General features: G+C 40.6%; 1 protein-coding gene across 3 annotated transcripts in view; it reads right to left on the bottom strand.

Moving 5' to 3' along the window:
• Positions 1-18,536, bottom strand: part of osbpl2b (oxysterol binding protein-like 2b) — a 116,692-nt gene that overhangs the window by 80,163 nt on the left and 17,993 nt on the right. For 2 of the 3 annotated variants that reach the window (XM_084333768.1, XM_084333770.1), the window contains exon 2: positions 12,187-12,243. The exons of the other annotated variant lie outside the window; for it this stretch is intronic. The gene's annotated coding sequence lies outside the window, so the exon portion shown is untranslated. The remainder of the gene's footprint in view (positions 1-12,186; positions 12,244-18,536) is intronic. 3 annotated transcript variants of the gene reach the window in all.

The raw sequence follows: 18,536 nt of genomic DNA, 5'->3' as shown, positions 1-18,536 counted from the left end.
TTTAGGTGCGTGCGACCCAAATTTATTTTATGAGTTAAAAAATTTAAAATAAAATAATTTAAATATATATATATATATATATATATATATTTTAACAATAAAGTTTAGTTAAATCTTAGTCAAAAAGTGCAGTCCATGTCAATAATGAGAATATATAAAAAGCAAGTATTTCACAATATTTGCACAGCTCTCTGACGTCAGGATATTTAGTGAGTAGTATTTAGGGGTGGCATTTTTAATACTAATAATAATAATAAATCACATTTCTATAGCGCCTTTCATAGAACCCAAGGTCGCTTCACAATCAAGACAAAAAATAGGGCTAGGGAAGTAGGGTAAAAAGGGGATGAGGGCAGGTAAGGTGAAGCGGTGAAGAGGTGTGTTTTAAGAGCAGTTTTGAAGGTGTCCAGGGTTGGGGCGTTGCGGGGGGAGAGAGTTCCAGAGGGTAGGGGACGCCAGGCTAAAGGCTCTGTCCCCGAAAGTCCTTAACCTGGTGCGAGGGATGGAGAGGAGACCTAGATCAGAGGATCGTAGGTTCCAGGATGGAGTGTGCTGGTGGAGGAGATCAGACAGGTATCGGGGGGCGAGGGCATGGAGGGACTTGTAGGCGAGGAGCAGGAGTTTGAAAGTGATGCGGAACTGACTACTACCTTTGTACATTGTACTTGTACTTTTGTAGTACAGTGTCTTTGTATTTTAACCTTTAGTATTATGGATATTAAACATGCTGGCAGAGTACATGCATCCATGTTGTTGTGAACATTTTAATTAAATAAAGAAATTCCCTATCGATAGTCGCCGTGGGAAAACATTTATAAATAATTTAATAAAATAAATTCCCTACCTACCCATGGCCTTAACTGACAGGAACCAAACAATTTATTTTGTTAGGCCTAGAGCCTCACCCACGCCACCGCCACAGGGCCGGGGGCCCTAGATACGTATGACTAGAGGCGACAGCTGAGCTTATTTCACAGCATGGAGAGGACCTGGCTATCTCAATAGCATGATTTGCATGTCTCATAGGGCCCAGGCTATATAAGCATACTCCATTATAACAGGACAAATAAATATGTTTGCTCATCATTCAGGTTTTAACTTTACAACACATGTACTTCTGCCGCCGGTTATTCACTCTGCCGTTGTATTGTATAGCCGAGCCTTGGAGGTAAAGCATAGGGCTGGACGATGGTGATGTGACATTTCCCATGAGTGCTTACTTTGATCTGTAACCTTTTTACCACGCAACAGCCCGAATTCATCATGCCCATGCACTCACGTCGCAGCACTTTTGCGAGTGTCTACCACCTCGGGCTGCATTTGTCATCGATCATATAATATACCGTTCGAAACTTGAATTTGCCGCCGTTCGAACGCCACCTCAATCGACCAAATCCGTGCCTCGGTTCTCGAGTTACATGACGATATGTCAGGCGAGCGTCTTTTTACAGGCTGCGCATCAAATGACCACATCGGACTGTATACGCTCGAGAACTGACCAATCACTGCTGATGGCAAAAATTATTGGTCAGCGCTGTAGCCAACGAGTGTCTGCTTCCAATGATACCCCCCCGGGTGCTAATATAGGAAGTAGGTGAAAGTTGATGAGCGAATATGAGTTGTGACTCAGACTTCAGAACACACAGTGGTGGATGGCCACGGAGGATTTAGGGTTTTTTTTGGGGGGGGGGGGGGCACGGTTTACTAAAACCTCTCAAGCACTCATTTATGAACAGATTTTGACCTGTACTACATAAGACTTCAGGCTATGGAACCGCAGTGTTTTCCAGCTCATATCTCTATGCTGGAATAATGGAATCTGGCATCTGGCAACCACTAAAGAGAAATGTGAGTACACAAGTTCCAAGTTCAACTCAAGTTCAAACCTCTATTACTCTATTTCATTAGTACTCAAAGGCTCATGCATGTGCTATAAGTATAAATTATAAAGCTAACTTAGCTTAGCTTTGCAAAAAAGTATGCAGTCCTCAAGTTTAAGAAAACTTTTCTGCCTGCCTGTTAAAACACTTTGGTCGCCAAAAACGCCTTACCACGTCATTCCCCGCCATGCTCATTCTGCCAAAGACGCCATACCACGTCATTGAGATCAATATTTCAAAAATATTTCAGAAATATTTCATATTTCTCCCCCGGAGACTTGAGATCTACTGTTGATCCCCTCTCAACTCTCCAACGGTTCAAGAGCGCCATCTGGTGGCCGATCGGCGGATCGCCCAAACCGGAAACAGGAAACGGAAGCTGGTGCTCATTCCAATTCGGTCCGATCACTCGCTAATAGTCCCAGGACTCGAGCTAGACACAATGGATAGCAATCCGTTACCAATAACTCGATTACTATTATACAACCTGGAGATGGATCGCATATTTCTACATCCAATAATAGGAATATTTCTGCTCCACGCTCATCGCCCAACGCTACGAGGAAGCTACGGTGAGATTCAGCGTTTTTTTTTAACGTGTTCGATATAAACTGCTTTGATGATCATATCACCCACACTAGATGAATCATCTAACGTTGGCCACGGAATTATAAACGACCCCCCCCCCATCCGGTCAACATCAGATGATAAGTAGTAACTTCTAGAAGCACGTCCATTTGAAATTTTTTATCTCGCGCAGATCACTATCAAACTGTATTTGATCATCAATATAATGCATTTAGGGCTATAAATCACTTTCTGGAGAATGCTGCAGAAAACGATAAAAACATACTTATACTTTAGACCGTATTTTAGTATGAATATGTGAATGAAAAAGTATAACGTTGCTTTTGTACATTATCTAACGTTAACACGAACCTAAACTAACTTTAGGTTAGTTGTAACGTTAGTTTAGGTTTGTGTTAACACTTTGGGTGCCATGGGTTAAATTCATTATCAACCGTAGGTTGCCGGCTCTATTTGTCTATAGAGAAAGTCCCCTTCTTTGCAGGGCTATAACTTTTTAAATTCTATTGCTACATTGCCATTATTAGGGCCCATTCAAAGTCCTCAAGTTTCAAGTTTCTTTAATAGTTGTCATACAGAAGTACAGAATACTTTTATACAAAATGCTTCTTACTGTTGCGCTCCAGAGACTGTGCAAGACAAGATAAGTATGAAATAAAATAACATAGTAAAATTAGAAGTAAAAAAAATGAGGTCACAGTGTTCAGTTTAGACATATGTACAATGTTCGATGCAGAATAGACGTAGTTACCATACAATATACAATACTGTGCAGTGTACTAATATACAATACTATATAGTGCAAGGCAGAAATGGAGAAATGGGACGAGGTGCAATTTAGGTACAATTCACAGTAGGTGTACGAGTTGTAGTGCAAATCCTTTATCAATAAATATAAAGTGTAAGTGTGTTTGTGTGATCTAAAGTGTGGAGAGTGGGTGCTGCAGTGTGTTGTTTGTTTGAGTGAGTGTGTGCGTGTGGGTGTGTGTGCTGTGTGCATTTGATGGTTGTTGCATAGTGATTATTGTTCGTTTAGCAGCCTGATGGCCTGGGGATAGAAGCTTCTTCTGAGTCTTTCTGTGCTCGCCTTAAGACTCCGGTATCGCTTGCCTGACCGCAGCAGTTCAAAGAGGCAGTTGTTCGGGTGGCTCGAGTCCTTAATAATTCTCTTAGCCTTCCCCTTGCACCGCTTGTTGTAAATGTTCTGGAGGGTGGGAAGCCCCCCTCCAATTGTGCGTTCGGCTGAACGTGTCACTCTTTGTAGTCTGCTACGGTCTTGTGCAGTGCTATTCCCAAACCAGGAGGTGATGTTGCCGGTCAGGATGCTCTCTATTGTACATGAGTAGAAGTTCCTAAGGATCTTCTGACTGACTTGGAACTTCCTTAGGCGCCTGAGGAAGTAGAGGCGTTGTCGTGCCTTCTTCACAACACTGTCAATGTGTGTGGTCCATGTCAAGTCCTCGGATATGTGGGCTCCGAGGTACTTGAAACTGTTCACTCTCTCAACCGGTGCCCCGTCGATGCTGAGGGGGCTGTAGTCCTTGACCCCCGACCTCCTGAAGTCCACAATCATCTCTTTTGTTTTGCTGACGTTCAGGGAGAGGCAGTTCTCCTGACACCACTGTGACAGGTTCTCTACCTCTTCCAGGTAGGCCCTTTCGTCGTTGGCAGAGATCAGGCCCACCACTACTGTGTCATCAGCAAATTTGATGATGGTGTTGTTGTTCCGCTGTCCTATATGTATTGTCCTATATGTATTGTTCATTGTGTAGCAACGTTAAACTTTTTCATTCACATATTCATAGTAAAGTATGGTCTAATGTATAAGTATGTTTTCATCTCTTTCTGCAGCTTTCTCCAGAACATGATCTATAGCCCCAAATACATTATATTGATGATGCAATACAGTTTTATGGCAATCAGCGCGATATAAAAAATTCCAACTAGACGTACTTCTAGAAGTTACTACACGTCATCTGATGTTGACCGGATGGGCTAGGGGGCGTTTATAATTCTGTGGGCAGCGTTATACCAATCATCTAATGTGGGTCAAATGTTGATAATAGCAGTTAGTATCGAAGACGGTAATTTTACACGCTAAAACTCACCCCAGTCTCCGCGCGCCGTTGGGCGATCATCGTAGAGTAGAAATTTTACCATTATGGGATGTCGATTTACCCGGTCCATCTCCAGCTTGTATAATGGTATATACGTCCAAATCATGTTGTTTATCGAGTTATTGGCAATCGATCGCTATGTAGTGTGTCGAGATCGAGTCCCGGGACCTATAGCGAGTCCCCGGAAGTAATATGGCAGACCAGCACAACCTCTACGGCACTTCCTGTTAAGCGATTGCGCCGATCGGCCACCAGATGGCACTCCTGAACCGCCAGAGAGCTCAGTGGGTCCTCCTGGTGGATCTCAGGCCAGCTGAGGGGAAATATGAATCCGATCCCAGATTTTTGAAATATTGATATTAAAGACGCTGTAAAGCGTCCTCGGCAACTTGAGCATGGCCGGGAATGACGCTTTTAAGCGTTTTCCGGCAGTCAAAGTGTTAACGTTAGATAATGTACAAAATAAACGTTTTCCGCTGCTATAAACGTTGCACTTTTATTTTGAAAACCCCAGAAAGGAAGTCATTATATTTGCTTTACCATCCTGTTCTGTGTTAGCTCCGGTTAGCTCCGAGCGTCCAGTAGTTAGTAGTATATTATCAATACCAGCCATTGGATTACTGTTTTCTAAATTGGGGAGGCTTTTAATCGTCAAGGTAAGAGGATTTTAAGTGATGGTATCCATAAACTTCAATCGGTTCGGATCCTTTGAAGGAATGAGAATATCAACAAACCTGTAGGGAACGTCAGGCTACTGTCCTGCCTCACTTCCAGTGATGAAGCTATGCTATGCTAACGGAGCGACTGTTCCCAAAGCTAAATGCATGCACAGAGACAAAAAAGGTATGTATCTTCTTGTCAAACTCCAGGGAAGATGTTAAATAAGCGAATTTCCCAAAATGTTGGAGTTTTCCTTTAAGAGGTTAACGTTATACAGCTACATTGATCCATTGTGTCTGTCCATCTACATTCGTTTTTAATTCCTTTTTAATGAGTAGTATCCATTTGTTAGACAGAATTGACATTATGGTTGAATAAAAAAATAAACCAAAGGTAACAATAATACCTCAAGTTTCAAGTTTATTTATTAATTGTCACAATAAAATACACATACTTTACGGTGAAATGCTTGGTTCTGTATGAGCCCCTGAGAGTGTGCGTCATACAGTAAAAAAAAAAGTAAAAAAGTAATATATTCTATCTGTTCATTGACGGATCAATGTAGCTGAACTTCGAAGCCTTGTACAGTATAGCGCATCGCCGAATCCTCTGCCATTGGTGTGTAAGTGAAAGTGAAACACTCTGTACTGCAACTCTTCTGCAGACATGTTTAGTTTAGTGCATTTGCGACTAAAAGCAGATGTGTGCAAACCGGAAAAATAATTTTAATATAAAACGAGTAAAGATTACATCCTACAAGCTGTCGGTTTAATGATGTTTCCCCCCGCTGTATATAGGTCAGTAGCTGCTTTGAGCAAAATAATCTACTCAACTGCCAGGACCTGTTGCTCAGACTAGGGTTGCCACAATGATGTGAAATGAATAATAAACTCATGACAACATCGGTATTACCAATGATGACACCAGACATTTTAGACACATGTCCATTAAAGATAACTTGAGTCTAGGCACAACGTTTGTGGTGCTGGTGTGGTCTTAATCCTTCCATGTCGCAGGAAACGTAATAGCTAGCGATTATGCTAACAATCTCTTCCCTTCCTGTTGCTGCTCACGATACTTCGCCGGCTAGGTTCACTACCGCTGTCACCATGTCTAGGGTTGGGTTGGGTACCTTTCACATTTGAACCGATACCGGTACCCAAAGGTACCTTTTTTCTGTACTTTAGTCTCTAAAAATGTAATCTACCTACCTCAGTTGAAAAAAAAAATAACCAAACTTCAAATAATTTATTATCATTATTATTTATTTAGAACAATTTGTTAATATATACTGTATATATAATATTGCAGCGAGCGTTGTCTGCATCTAGCTTTGTAAATACACTTGCAACCGTTTTCGGCTTGCCATTGCCCCGACTGCTTTGTTGTTGAATAAAGTCAAATCCTAGGTAAGCGTGTATTGTGCGTGTGAACGTGCGGCACACTACTTCATAGGTTTCGTGGTAAACGAAAAGTTGACGTCATCGGACGTAAAAAAAAATAAAAATGTACAGTACCGAAATGTGGCACCGGCGGATCTCACGTGAATCGGTACTCGGTAGTACCGAAGTGATTCGGTCGGTACCCTTAATTCGGTTCGGTACCCATCCCTAAGTATGTCCTTATATACAGATGAAGTCTACTGTTTATTATTTTCTACCCAACTGGGTATGGGATTTATTCAGCGTGCCATGCCGTGTACAGCCTAGTTCACAATACAGGTGTCCTCTCCTCATAACCTGGTGCACCACACATAACCCCTGTGTGGCAACAAGCCTAAAACAATAGTTCCTATTGTAACCGACTAGACGGACAACACGTCGTTTGAGTAAATTTTCTATTAATTGTTAACATCCCTAATTTTTACTATACCATCGTCCACAATATATGACATATTGTGTAATGCATAAGAGATATGCATACTAGGGTTATAGGCCGTATGGGGACTAGATCTTTCCTCGCAAACGGATATTTTGTCACCACTGAGTTTTATTTGACACAATTGGTGCTAGTTCGGTCACGCATCTTGCGCTCGACCAATAGCAGCTCTCTTTGTTGCGAGGTCGTCGCAACAAAGAGCTGCTATTGGTCGATCCCGTGTCAACAAAGAAATTGCATCCACACTCTAACGTTACGGACTAACATGGACAGAAAAGCATCTTCTAAAGTTCGCAAAAAGGTTTCTAAACAATGTTATATGCATCTCACGTCCGTTCAGAAAGTATGCGTACAAGATTTTACACAGACACGGTGGGATAGATATAGAAACTGCGTCGAATGGTGGCTTAACCTACCAGGCCAGAATCATACCATTGTGGACACATACAAACATTGTTTAGAGATGGATTTGTGTCATAAATGTCATGATATCTGTATGTCGTGTATGTCATAAATGTCATGATGAATTGAAAATGGGGGACCCTGATGTAAACAATATACAATACAGAGTAAAGAGAGTAAACCGTGAGGTGTGTGGAGAGATCAGTGTCAAACTGATCAACAAATACAAACAAATCACACTACTAATCCCCTCGCCCTATACATCCCAATCCAGTCCACACCCTCATCCACCACCACACTTCCCAGGCAAAACTGATGTAGAGCCATATGAAATCCGTAATTTTCTTTTCCAAATTCCATTTATTTATTTATTTTGTATTACATTTTAATATTTCAGAATTCTGTATTTTGCTTTGTAAGCTCATTTTATCATCAGAAATAGTGTCTAATACGTGGCAATGAATAAATGTCCACAATTTAATAAGATATAACAGTCCATTTAATAGGGCTGTCTTAAATACTTCGAAGCTTCGTTCGATGGGCATGGGATTCGAATATGAAAATATATATATATATTATTTTTTTGGTGTGCAAAATCAACTCTGCCTCTCTTTGTTAACTACAACAAGCAATGCTGTTTGTTATTTAAGATGAGGTTGTGTGCTGCTTTTATAAAGCCTCAAATGACTGCTTACAATATTTCATGAAAGCAAAGTGTTTTGTTTGTCTAAGATTTTAAAAGGTTTAAACTTTACAGCACTGACAAAGTTGAACAAAGTGCTGTACAAGTCCCACAACGTAAAAAAAAAATATAAAATTGATTCCATTTTTATTGCTCAATTCCGTGATTCCGTGAACGCGGATTTCATATGGCTCTAGACTGATGTTAATCATCCTCACCACTAGGGCTGCAACGATTAGTCGACATAATCGACGACGTCGATCATAAAAACTTGCTGACGCCGAATTTTTGCATTGATGCGTCGTATTTATTAAAAAAGAAAATAAATTTATTTTATTTTTAATTTTTTTTATAATTTTTTACCTATCTTTGTGAAAGTGGCTTCTCAGCTCTGGTCCAGTTGAAGACAAAGCGGAGGAACAGATTGGACATTGAGCATGACCTCAGAGTTGCTTTGTCTACCATCACCCCAGACTTTGAGACTCTTGTCAGGAGCAAACAACATCCCCAGTTATCCCATTAGGAAAATATATAGATTCCGTGATAAAAGGCATTTACTGGAATATTCTAGCATACACAAAAATGTTGAAATTTGTTCCGATACCGATACCAGTATCGGAAATGCCGCCGATACTGCCTAAAATGCTGGTATCGGTATCGGCGAGTACCCTCTAACGTTGCGCTCTGATACCATATGACGTAATTTATCAACAACACTGCGGACGTTGGGCTCTGTAGATACTGTATACCCTACTCGCTGAGTGAGCATTATAAAACAAACGTGTGCTTAATCGACCGTGAATTAAAGTGTCAATTGCCATTTTAACAGCAGAGCAGATACTTTCTTAAAATGCCATCGTCCCGGCAGAGCGCTGTTGACGGGGAGCTCTGATGTTATTAGCATTAGCTGAACAGCTAACCGAAAGCTAGCATTAACTAACGTTAAAGGTTTAGCCATAACGTTACCTTGGCTAAAGTTGGGGCTATTCATAATCCAGCAATAATGGCTGCAGACCTGCAAGCAAAGTACAGCAGGTTGGCAAAGGAGTATTCCAAGTTAAAAGTCACCAGTAACGTTAGTTTTTCCATATACCGGTAGCTCTGATGCTAGCTAACCTAGCTCACGGTAACGTCGTCATTGCACAATTGCACGTCGCGTACACAATTAATGACATGTTGCGGACAGCCATATCGGCGACAATGTTTAGCTTTTAGTGCCAAATGATAAGAGTCTGAGGCGGAGTCTCAAAAGAGAATGTTGAATATTTATTGTGCAAAAATCACAACAACAGAGCCTCTGCTACTAAACGGAGCCTTCTTGTGGAAGCAAGTGCAGCAACGAATAATGTCCGTGTGGAACTAATGTGCCAACAACCTTTCCGTGGGTGAACTCATTGAGATAGTTTTCAATTACTGATACTAATACTAATCTATACAATCACCTGTTGTTGAATAAAACGTTATAGTTATTACATAAAAAACAGTATATAAACAGTAGCTGTATTTTAAAAAAAAAATAAAAAATTTATAATTTATATAATATTTTTTTTATTTTTTTAATGTATGCACTGGTATCGGATAAGTATCGGTATCGGCCGATACCCAAAGCTTAGGTATCGGAATCGGATCGGAAAGGAAAAAATGGTATCGGAACATTATCGGCCTATTATGAATCGTTTTCAAATAAACGCTAGATTATCGATAGTATATGTGTACTTATGCATGCTATAGAGGCGGGCTGAAAAATCGATTCTCTCATTTCCTCATCAGCGATCACAGCCACACACACGCATAGGGCAAACGCTGATATATAGGTGAAAACAGCTCTGATTATCCTATATTTTTACATTATAAAATAAAAAAAATAAAAAATTATCATTCGATTTGGGCTGTGGGGGGTGCTTAATGTCTGAAGGAGTCGACTGAAGGCTTCTTGTCCTCTGCAAAAGCATGCAATTGGTCCACTAATGGATACATCTTGATATTTGTCTAGTCTAGTGTGTTCATTAGATGGGTGAAATCCTTTTTCAGTGCCTCTGTGCCTGTTTTCGTAGGCAGTTAGCCTCTGATATGCGTGTCATTAGCGTTAGCCACGCTTCTAGGCCTCTTTTCTTTTGGAAAGAATGATAAAAATAAATAAATAAAAAAGAAATTTAGTCGACTAATCGACTTATAGGGGTCAGCTCTAGATTATCCTAAGACTGGTCAAATAAATTCCTTACCTGAGATCAGATGTTATCCAAAAAGATTATTCCAATTCCTGATCGCCACTCCAAATATCGATCACGCTTATTGATTAGTGTTGGGTCCTGTAAATACATAATCCACGCGTTTTCCGGGCCTGCGAGCACAATCGATCCTTCAGTTGGCTTGACGGAAAAGTAAAATGAGCAAACTGGTCACTCCCCCTGCATCAGTGTAAAGTAATGGGGTGCAGTTACACAGGGGGAGACGATAGGGGGCGGTATCTTCCCAATTGAGCTCAGAGAGACTCTGCAGCACTAACCCGAGGCTCGATTGATGAAATATGAATTCAAATCGCCAATAAAAAAAAATACAAACAAACGCTATATAACGTCGGGGGCACTCAAAGGTCGGCATGAACTAACGACAAAAACACGTCTGTGGCACTCAATGTGTTAAGAAACATTTGCACAGTTTTGGCATTGACAAAGATCTGTACAGTACATGGCAGTTTTGCAGACACACATGAACATCTTCCTGTCTCAAATTGTCCTTGTTTGCAACCTTAGTGGACTACCTGCAACACACTATCAGAGGCCGGATTTGTAGTCATCCGTCATCATAGTCACTCCCCATCCTCGACATGCCACCCATTGCCAACAGGTAAAGGGGCACACATTATAGATTTCAATGAATGTCTCATTATAGCTGCTTGGTAATTTGCCCTTTTGCAGCGTTGGTACAATGCGCCCCGCCACTTGTCGGGGGCATAGAGAGTTCTGGCAAAGCCGATGCCATGCAGAATGCTTTATATCTGGCATCACTCACATTCTTAGCTGATGGCTGGCCATACAGGTGGCACACATATTTGCTAAGACCATCAAAGGTAGACTGGTCTAGGGTAATTCACCTTTCCCCCTCCTCCCACACTGTGCAACATCCTGATGTACAATAACCACAGTAGGGCTGTCCCCAACTAAGGATTTGGATGGTCGACTATGATTGGCCAAAATTTGGCATTAGTTGACTATTGGTCGACAATTTTATTTTTTTCTATTTTTTTTATAATTTTTATTTTATTTTTTTATTGTTTTATTGTATATCATTTAATGTTTCTGTATAGGATTTTATGTTTCTCTTTTATTACTTGTGATTTTATTACTGCACCTTAGGTTTGAGTCCCAAATCTCGTATGCAAATATAATGACAATAAAGTACAATCTAATCTAATCAGGGTCCCCCATTTTCAATTCATCATGACATTTATGACATACAGATATCATGACATTTATGACACAAATCGATCTCTAAACAAAGTTTGTATGTCTCCACAATGGTATGATTCTGGCCTGGTAGGTTAAGCCACCGTTCGACGCAGTTTCTATATCTATCCCACCGTGTCTGTGTAAAATCTTGTACATGTTCTTTCATAACATTGTTTAGAAACCTTTTTGCGAACTTTAAAAGGGTGCTTTTCTGTCCATTTTAGTCCGTAGAGTGTGGATGCAATTTCTTTGTTGACACCGGATCAACCAATAGCAGCTCTCTTTTTTTTGCGACGACCTCGCAATAAAGAGAGCTGCTATTGGTAGAGCGCAAGATACGTAACCGAACTAGCACCAATTGCGTCAAATAAAACTGTGGTGACAAAATATCTGTTCGCAAGGAAAGATCTAGTCCCGACTTTAAAATTATGATGGGCTATTTTGTCAATGGAGAACTTTTTGTTCCTAAATCTACACCAATATATCTTTCAGGATACCCCATTTCAAATGACCTCAATAGCCAAGCCTACCCATTTAGTTGTTCCATTCAGAGAGCCAGTGCCATCAGCCAAGCAACCCAGTTTCTGCTGTCCTCCGAGGCCCGACAATAACATCCAAAGTCAACGGGGGAAAGAGAGAGAGAGAGTTGAGAGAAGAGCTGTTACCATGCGAGACAGAACATGGTACTGAATAACAATAGAGCGCACACAAGCACCTCTCTTCCACCTGCACACACACCTAGTTTAAGGTCAGACCTCTGAGACATGCAACGTATGTGTGTGCGTACAGACACAACTGGGGACACAGACGTCGCCAATTATATGCCTTGATCGGTGCAGCAACAGAGTCCTGGGCTCATTTGAATAGAATCCTGTCTGGCGAGACCAGTGGCTTCTCAGAGCAGACCAAGAAGACGAGCAACTCTCTCTCACTCACATTCAAACGTAAACACACACACACAGCCTGAATGTATGTAATGAAATGCTCAGGCATAGAATGACATGGGCTTAGTTGTATCGTGATGCGTGTACGTCTAGGGCTGACCTCGACTAGTCGAAAGGAGCCGTAGTCGACTGCCAATCTCTGTCGAATGCAAAAAAAAAAGAAATGTCTGATTTAAGTTAAATCAGGGCTCTTAATTTCCTGCATTCTAGTGAATTCTAGTGCATGTGAATCACAAACGAATGAGCCAACAACTGCTTAGTACAATCTACTGTTATAAACCACAAATAAAGCCAAAGGTATATCATTAAGGAGGGAGACAACACAAGCACTGCAGTCTTTAAGTTAAATCAGACATTAAGCACCCCCCACAGCCCAAATGGAATGATTAAAATATAATATATATATAAGAATTTGGCCAATCAAAGTCGACTATACAAATCCTTAGTTAGGGACAGACCTAGTATGTATGTACACACCTAATCTTGTGTGTACAGTGTGTCCCGTCGTGTGAAGAAAGACCATTGTTGTCCTGCACCTACGGGTCACTTTCCAGCATTATAGAATGCCTTGAAAAACACGTCGGTATCCACCTTATTATATGCCCGCCCACTTCTGCCGTTGTCTCTTTATTTCCTGTAGCTGAACTTGGGTGATAAAGACTCTAGTGTTGTGAATTCCCATACGGAATAAATAATGCATCTATAAGCATATAACTGTTTAACTAGCTCATTATCCTTATAACAAAGATATCTGTAAAATAATAATAATAAAACATGGGGCTTGACATTTTTCATTCATAATTGACGGACACTGAAGGCTAATATAGCCTATCCATTTCTGGATACAGTGTCACGAGCTCATAGGATGTTGAGACAAAATCAATGAGCTGGCAGCATCCTTGTTGCCTAGAAACATGAGGTGAATTAAAAGGCCTTTCACAGAATCTTTAGAATGGCCATTTTGTCTCCATGTTGGAAGAGACAAGGGTTGCTATATTAAAAGAAATGTGTTGCTATGTTCTGATGTGAGGAATAATAATATGTACACACATTTTATAAATTGGTGTTTTATTATTGGATCTTGTAAAAAGGTAACAGTGGAACAAGTAATATCATGCACAATTTTACCTACTCCACCAAAGCGCAAAAACTAGGCATTTTCTTTTGGAAGTGGTTACCAACGGCTACAGGCAGCGACCATGTTGGAAGAAAGATAACTATACAAACGTTGAGTGTAGTGATGCACCGATGTGAAAATTGTGGCCGATACCGATAACCGATATTAATATTGCTGTTCTGGCCGATACCGATATTTACCGATGTCGATATCTCTGTATAGAAAACACTTTTTACGATAATCATGAGGTCCTAGTGGAGAAGCCCCAGCCCCAGCTATTTATCAAAACGCATTTTCTTTTCTTTTTTACTTTTGTAATTTATTTTCAGAAATGACTGATATTTTGAAAAAAATTAAGAATTATTTTTTTTGTTATTAAAATCTGCCATATTTTGATATCGGACCGATACCGATGTGTAAAAAAGTTGCCATATCGGCCGATATTATATCGGCCGCCGATATATCGCGCACCACTAGTTGCGGATAAAGGCCTGTATTTCATTTCATTTCATACAGGTAAAAGTCTCATTGAGACAGAGTCTCATTTACAAGAATGACCTGATCCACCAAACAAACAACAAATACATCAAACAAGTTCCAGACAAATACAAGACTAAGCAACTCAACAAAAAATCTAAAAGTGGCTCAAATCTAGATACATTTAATTAAGAGCAAGAACAAGAACAGACTCCCATGGATGCCCTCTCAATATTGCGTATAAGTTTAAAGTTAAAGTAAAAAATCCCCAATGGGAATTGGGTTTGGGAGCCTCAGTTCCTTTTGCAATAAGTTCCATGTAGATGGGGAATAATAGCAAAAGGCTGTTTTTCCTAGTTCTGTGCGGGCAAATGGTACAGAGAGAGTTAAAAGATGACCGCAGGCCAAAACAACTCTGTTTCTGCACCATGAGGGATGATAGGCAAGAGGGGAACAGACAGAGGAAAGATTTATAGATGAAGCAGCACCAGTGGAAAGTCCTACGCAAGTGTAGAGATGTCCAACCTAGAAGTGAGTAGAGGGTACAATGATGTGTAGGGGCTTACAACCAGTGATGAATCTCAACGCCCCATGGTAGACAGCATCGAACAAGTGAAGAGAGTGTTGAGGTGCATCCTTGTACAGAACATACATACATCCTGTATTGTTTTTCAATACCCTACCCTGGGCTCAGTAAATCAACTCCACTGTCTAAAGAAAGCATAGTAAGTCTTCCATTGCCTGATGGGGATGGGCAGCATGATGAATCGGTCTTTACACTGAAGGTTTTACTTGTAGTTGGCATGTGCAATTTATTGGATAATTCATACTTGTCTCCCTTTCTTATAAAAAGTGTCTCAAATTCTACAAAATTAATGGTAGAGAGCCTATCCCTCTGAAAATGACAAACAGATGCAGGCTATAAACTCAACTCAGTCACGATTCATGAATCATTATTAAGCGTCATGTTCCATAGAAAATGACAAAAATAGGCTACGCCTACGGCTGATTTATAGAGGCCCGTCAGGCACCAAGTGTTCCACCCCCAACAGAGCTCAGAGAGGTGTTTACCATTCATTTTTAATATAGACCAAAACAATGACCAACAAGTCGTCGGAACAAAACATAATGATATGCATAAAGACGATGGGTTCAATATTCATTGCCAAGTTTAGCCTCCATATCCTCCACTTAGATATTTGCAATCATGCACACAACTGGACTACAGATAGAACTAGTGAAGTCTACATAACGTTTCCATAGCTTATAATTAAAAGGTATTCCTCTTGTCTAATGTATTCTATATGGTATAAACTTCTCACAACAGCTGGCTACGAGTGGTTCCACACCTGGAAGTACTGTGGGGGGCGGGACCTCTATGCTCTAATCAATGTCCTGGACCACAGACCAGGTCAAATGTTAAGAAACATCACCAGAAATTCTTAACAAGTCCCGACTTTAACCACACCAAAAGCTATAGGCTACAACTAAGTGATAATAATAATACATCAGATTTATATAGCACTTTTCCAAATGCTCAAAGACGCTTGATGTAGTCTTAGCCAGAAACACTGCATGTCAAGTACTACATGAACCTAGCCAAACGTGCATCTACAGTATATAGAATCGGAATCCTAATAGTTTTAGGCCATCTCTTCACACAATGACTCCTCCAGTGCCAGGAAGCCTAGTATAAATGGTACTGTATCTCATGTCTCATCTGCTAATCACATGATTGTTGGTTACCAAGGGAGATCATTAGTCAACATAGCCTGCTGCCTACAGTACATTTATTTACAGTGAGTGGCTGCCGCTGGCTGTAAAATTAAGTTTAGTCTAATCTAAGGCTAATTAAAGCTGGTCCAGTTAAGAGAGGCCTAAAGAGAAACCATCAAATACACTCACAGCACACACTCACTTTAAATAAACAACTCACTGCAGCACCCACTTTACCCACTTTAGACACTTTAACACACTTTATATTTATTGGTAAAGAGATTTGCACTACAACTGAACTCATACCTCATTACACCTTACCCTAAAAATTGTACCTCATCCCATTTCTGCATTGTACTGTATATTGCTCAGTTACTTTTTCTACTCAGCATTGTATATTGTATACTGTATATGTATATTGAACACTTTTGTTTACGTACTTTTGACTTCTATTTTATACTTATTTTATACTTATCAATTTTTATCTAGCACACTCTCAGGAGCAAAACAGAAAGAAGCATTTCATATAAAAGTATTCTGTATTTTTTACAACTAATAAAGAAACTTGAAACTTGAACTTGAAGTACCAAGAGAAGTACCACGAGATGTCTCAAACCCATACTTTGGGAAAACAGTTCGTCTCAAACAGAGTCCTGTTCAGTGTTCACAGACGCAAATGTCAACAAAAATATTAGATGATATTAGGCCTAATTCTAATATATTGTCCTGGTTTCTTTTTTTTTGTATATGTGTAATATGGACCTTGAGTTTGGAATAGTCTTCATCAATCAAGCTTTTTTATATTTAGTTTCCTCTCTAGTAAAACAATCAATTAGGTGAGGTCACGGTGTGTCCTGGAACTTGGTATCTTGCATTGTGTGATGCAGCATTATAAAATTTAAAAAAAGACCAAAGACCTTCGGCAACTCTCTGCAACTCATGCTGAAGGCTCACTGCCTTATGGTCATATAAAAGTCTAAGCACGAGACTGTGGCAAAACAGCAGTGATGGAAGTGCCCAGGCAGACCCGACACCTCCCGAGACTAGAGCAGACAGCTTCTATTCACACTAGGGGTGTAACGATGCATCGATTAATCGAAATGCATCGATTCTAATGTGACGATTCAACTGCATCGATTTGGAATCGGGAAAAAAAATTGTATGTGTATTGTTTTTATTGACCTATAGTCTATTCATGCTGAGTGAACCAGTTCCCCCAGCCACATTTGTGTATTCAAAATTTTTTGTAGAGATATAATATCGGCCGATATGACCGTTTGTTTACACATCGGTATCGGTCCGATATCAAGATAGGGCCGATATGGGCTGATAAAAAATAATAATAATAATAATTTTTTAATATTTTTTTTTCTTTTTACATGTTTTGGCCTTAAATAGTTTCAAAATATCAGTCATTTCTGAAAATAAGTTACAAAAGTAAAAAAATTAAATGAGTTTTGGAAAATAGCTCTTTATTTGATTATCATAAAAAAAGTGTTTTCTATACAGAGATATCGACATCGGTAAATATCGGTATCGGCCAGAACTAGGGATGCCCCGATCGATCGGCCAGCGATTGGTATCGGCTGATATTCAGTATAAATATGAGATCGGTGAATTGCGATAATGCTTTATTTTTTCGCCGATCGTGAAAACCGATCGAAAAACATGATCCAATTCTCAACTGAGCACTGCCTCCTCCTCCTCCTCCTCCTCCTCCTCCCCCTGCCCCTCCCAGACCGTGTTAACAGAGGCTCCCTCCGTGAGACCTATGAGCTAACGTTAGCTTAGCTACCTAGCTAACGTTACGGTTTAAACAAAACTACACAGTCAACTATCCACTTTAGTTTAATACATGATGCATTGTCTAACTGGCTAGCTACTAATAGCTCCTGATATCAACAAATGCGCATTTCAGTTTAAGAATGATAGGGATGCGCCAGCATGAGACCTCCGTTAGCATAGGTAGCTAACGTTAGCTCACGTTAGATCACTGTTTAAACGAAATGACCCAGTAAACTAAATAGTTCACTTTATTTTAATACATGATGCATTGGGGCGGTTAGGTGGCATAGCGGAGATTGCGTTCGTCACCAACCCCGAAGCTGTGAGCTGGATTCGCCTGTTCGAATCCAGCTCACAGCTCCGGGGTTGTCACCAGCTTGGCTGGCCGTTCACACTAATACAATTGGCTGTATTAGAGGGTGGGAGAAGCTGGCGGGGTGGGTCCGGGTCGTTGTAAACAGCGACTCCTACAGTTCGGTCAGGGCGCCTGCTAAGCGCGGATAGGACCTGAGTGGGATAGTGTGATCCTTCCACACGCTACGCCCTCTCGGGGAGGATCCGCGCTGCCAGGTGAAAAGAAGCGGTTGATTGGCTGGACGTGTGTCGGAGGAAGCACGTGATAGCCTCCACTCTCCCAGATGATCTGACTGTGGGGGGTAAGTGCGCAGCGACCAGGAAGGGATTGGGAATTGGCATACGACTAACATTGGGATGGGAGAAAAAATCGGAGGAAAATGGAGGGGGAAAAAGACCAATAAAAAAAATAAAAAATACATGATGCATTGTCTAACGGTATCTAGCCGGCTAGCAGTAGCTACAGATAGCTCCTGATCTCAATGTC

The sequence above is a fragment of the Notolepis coatsorum genome (assembly GCF_963971535.1).
Source record: "Notolepis coatsorum genome assembly, chromosome: 17".
NCBI classification, from domain to species: Eukaryota; Metazoa; Chordata; class Actinopteri; order Aulopiformes; family Paralepididae; genus Notolepis; species Notolepis coatsorum.
Note: the sequence above shows the minus strand (reverse complement) of the source record. Positions and strands in the feature narration are given on the sequence as shown.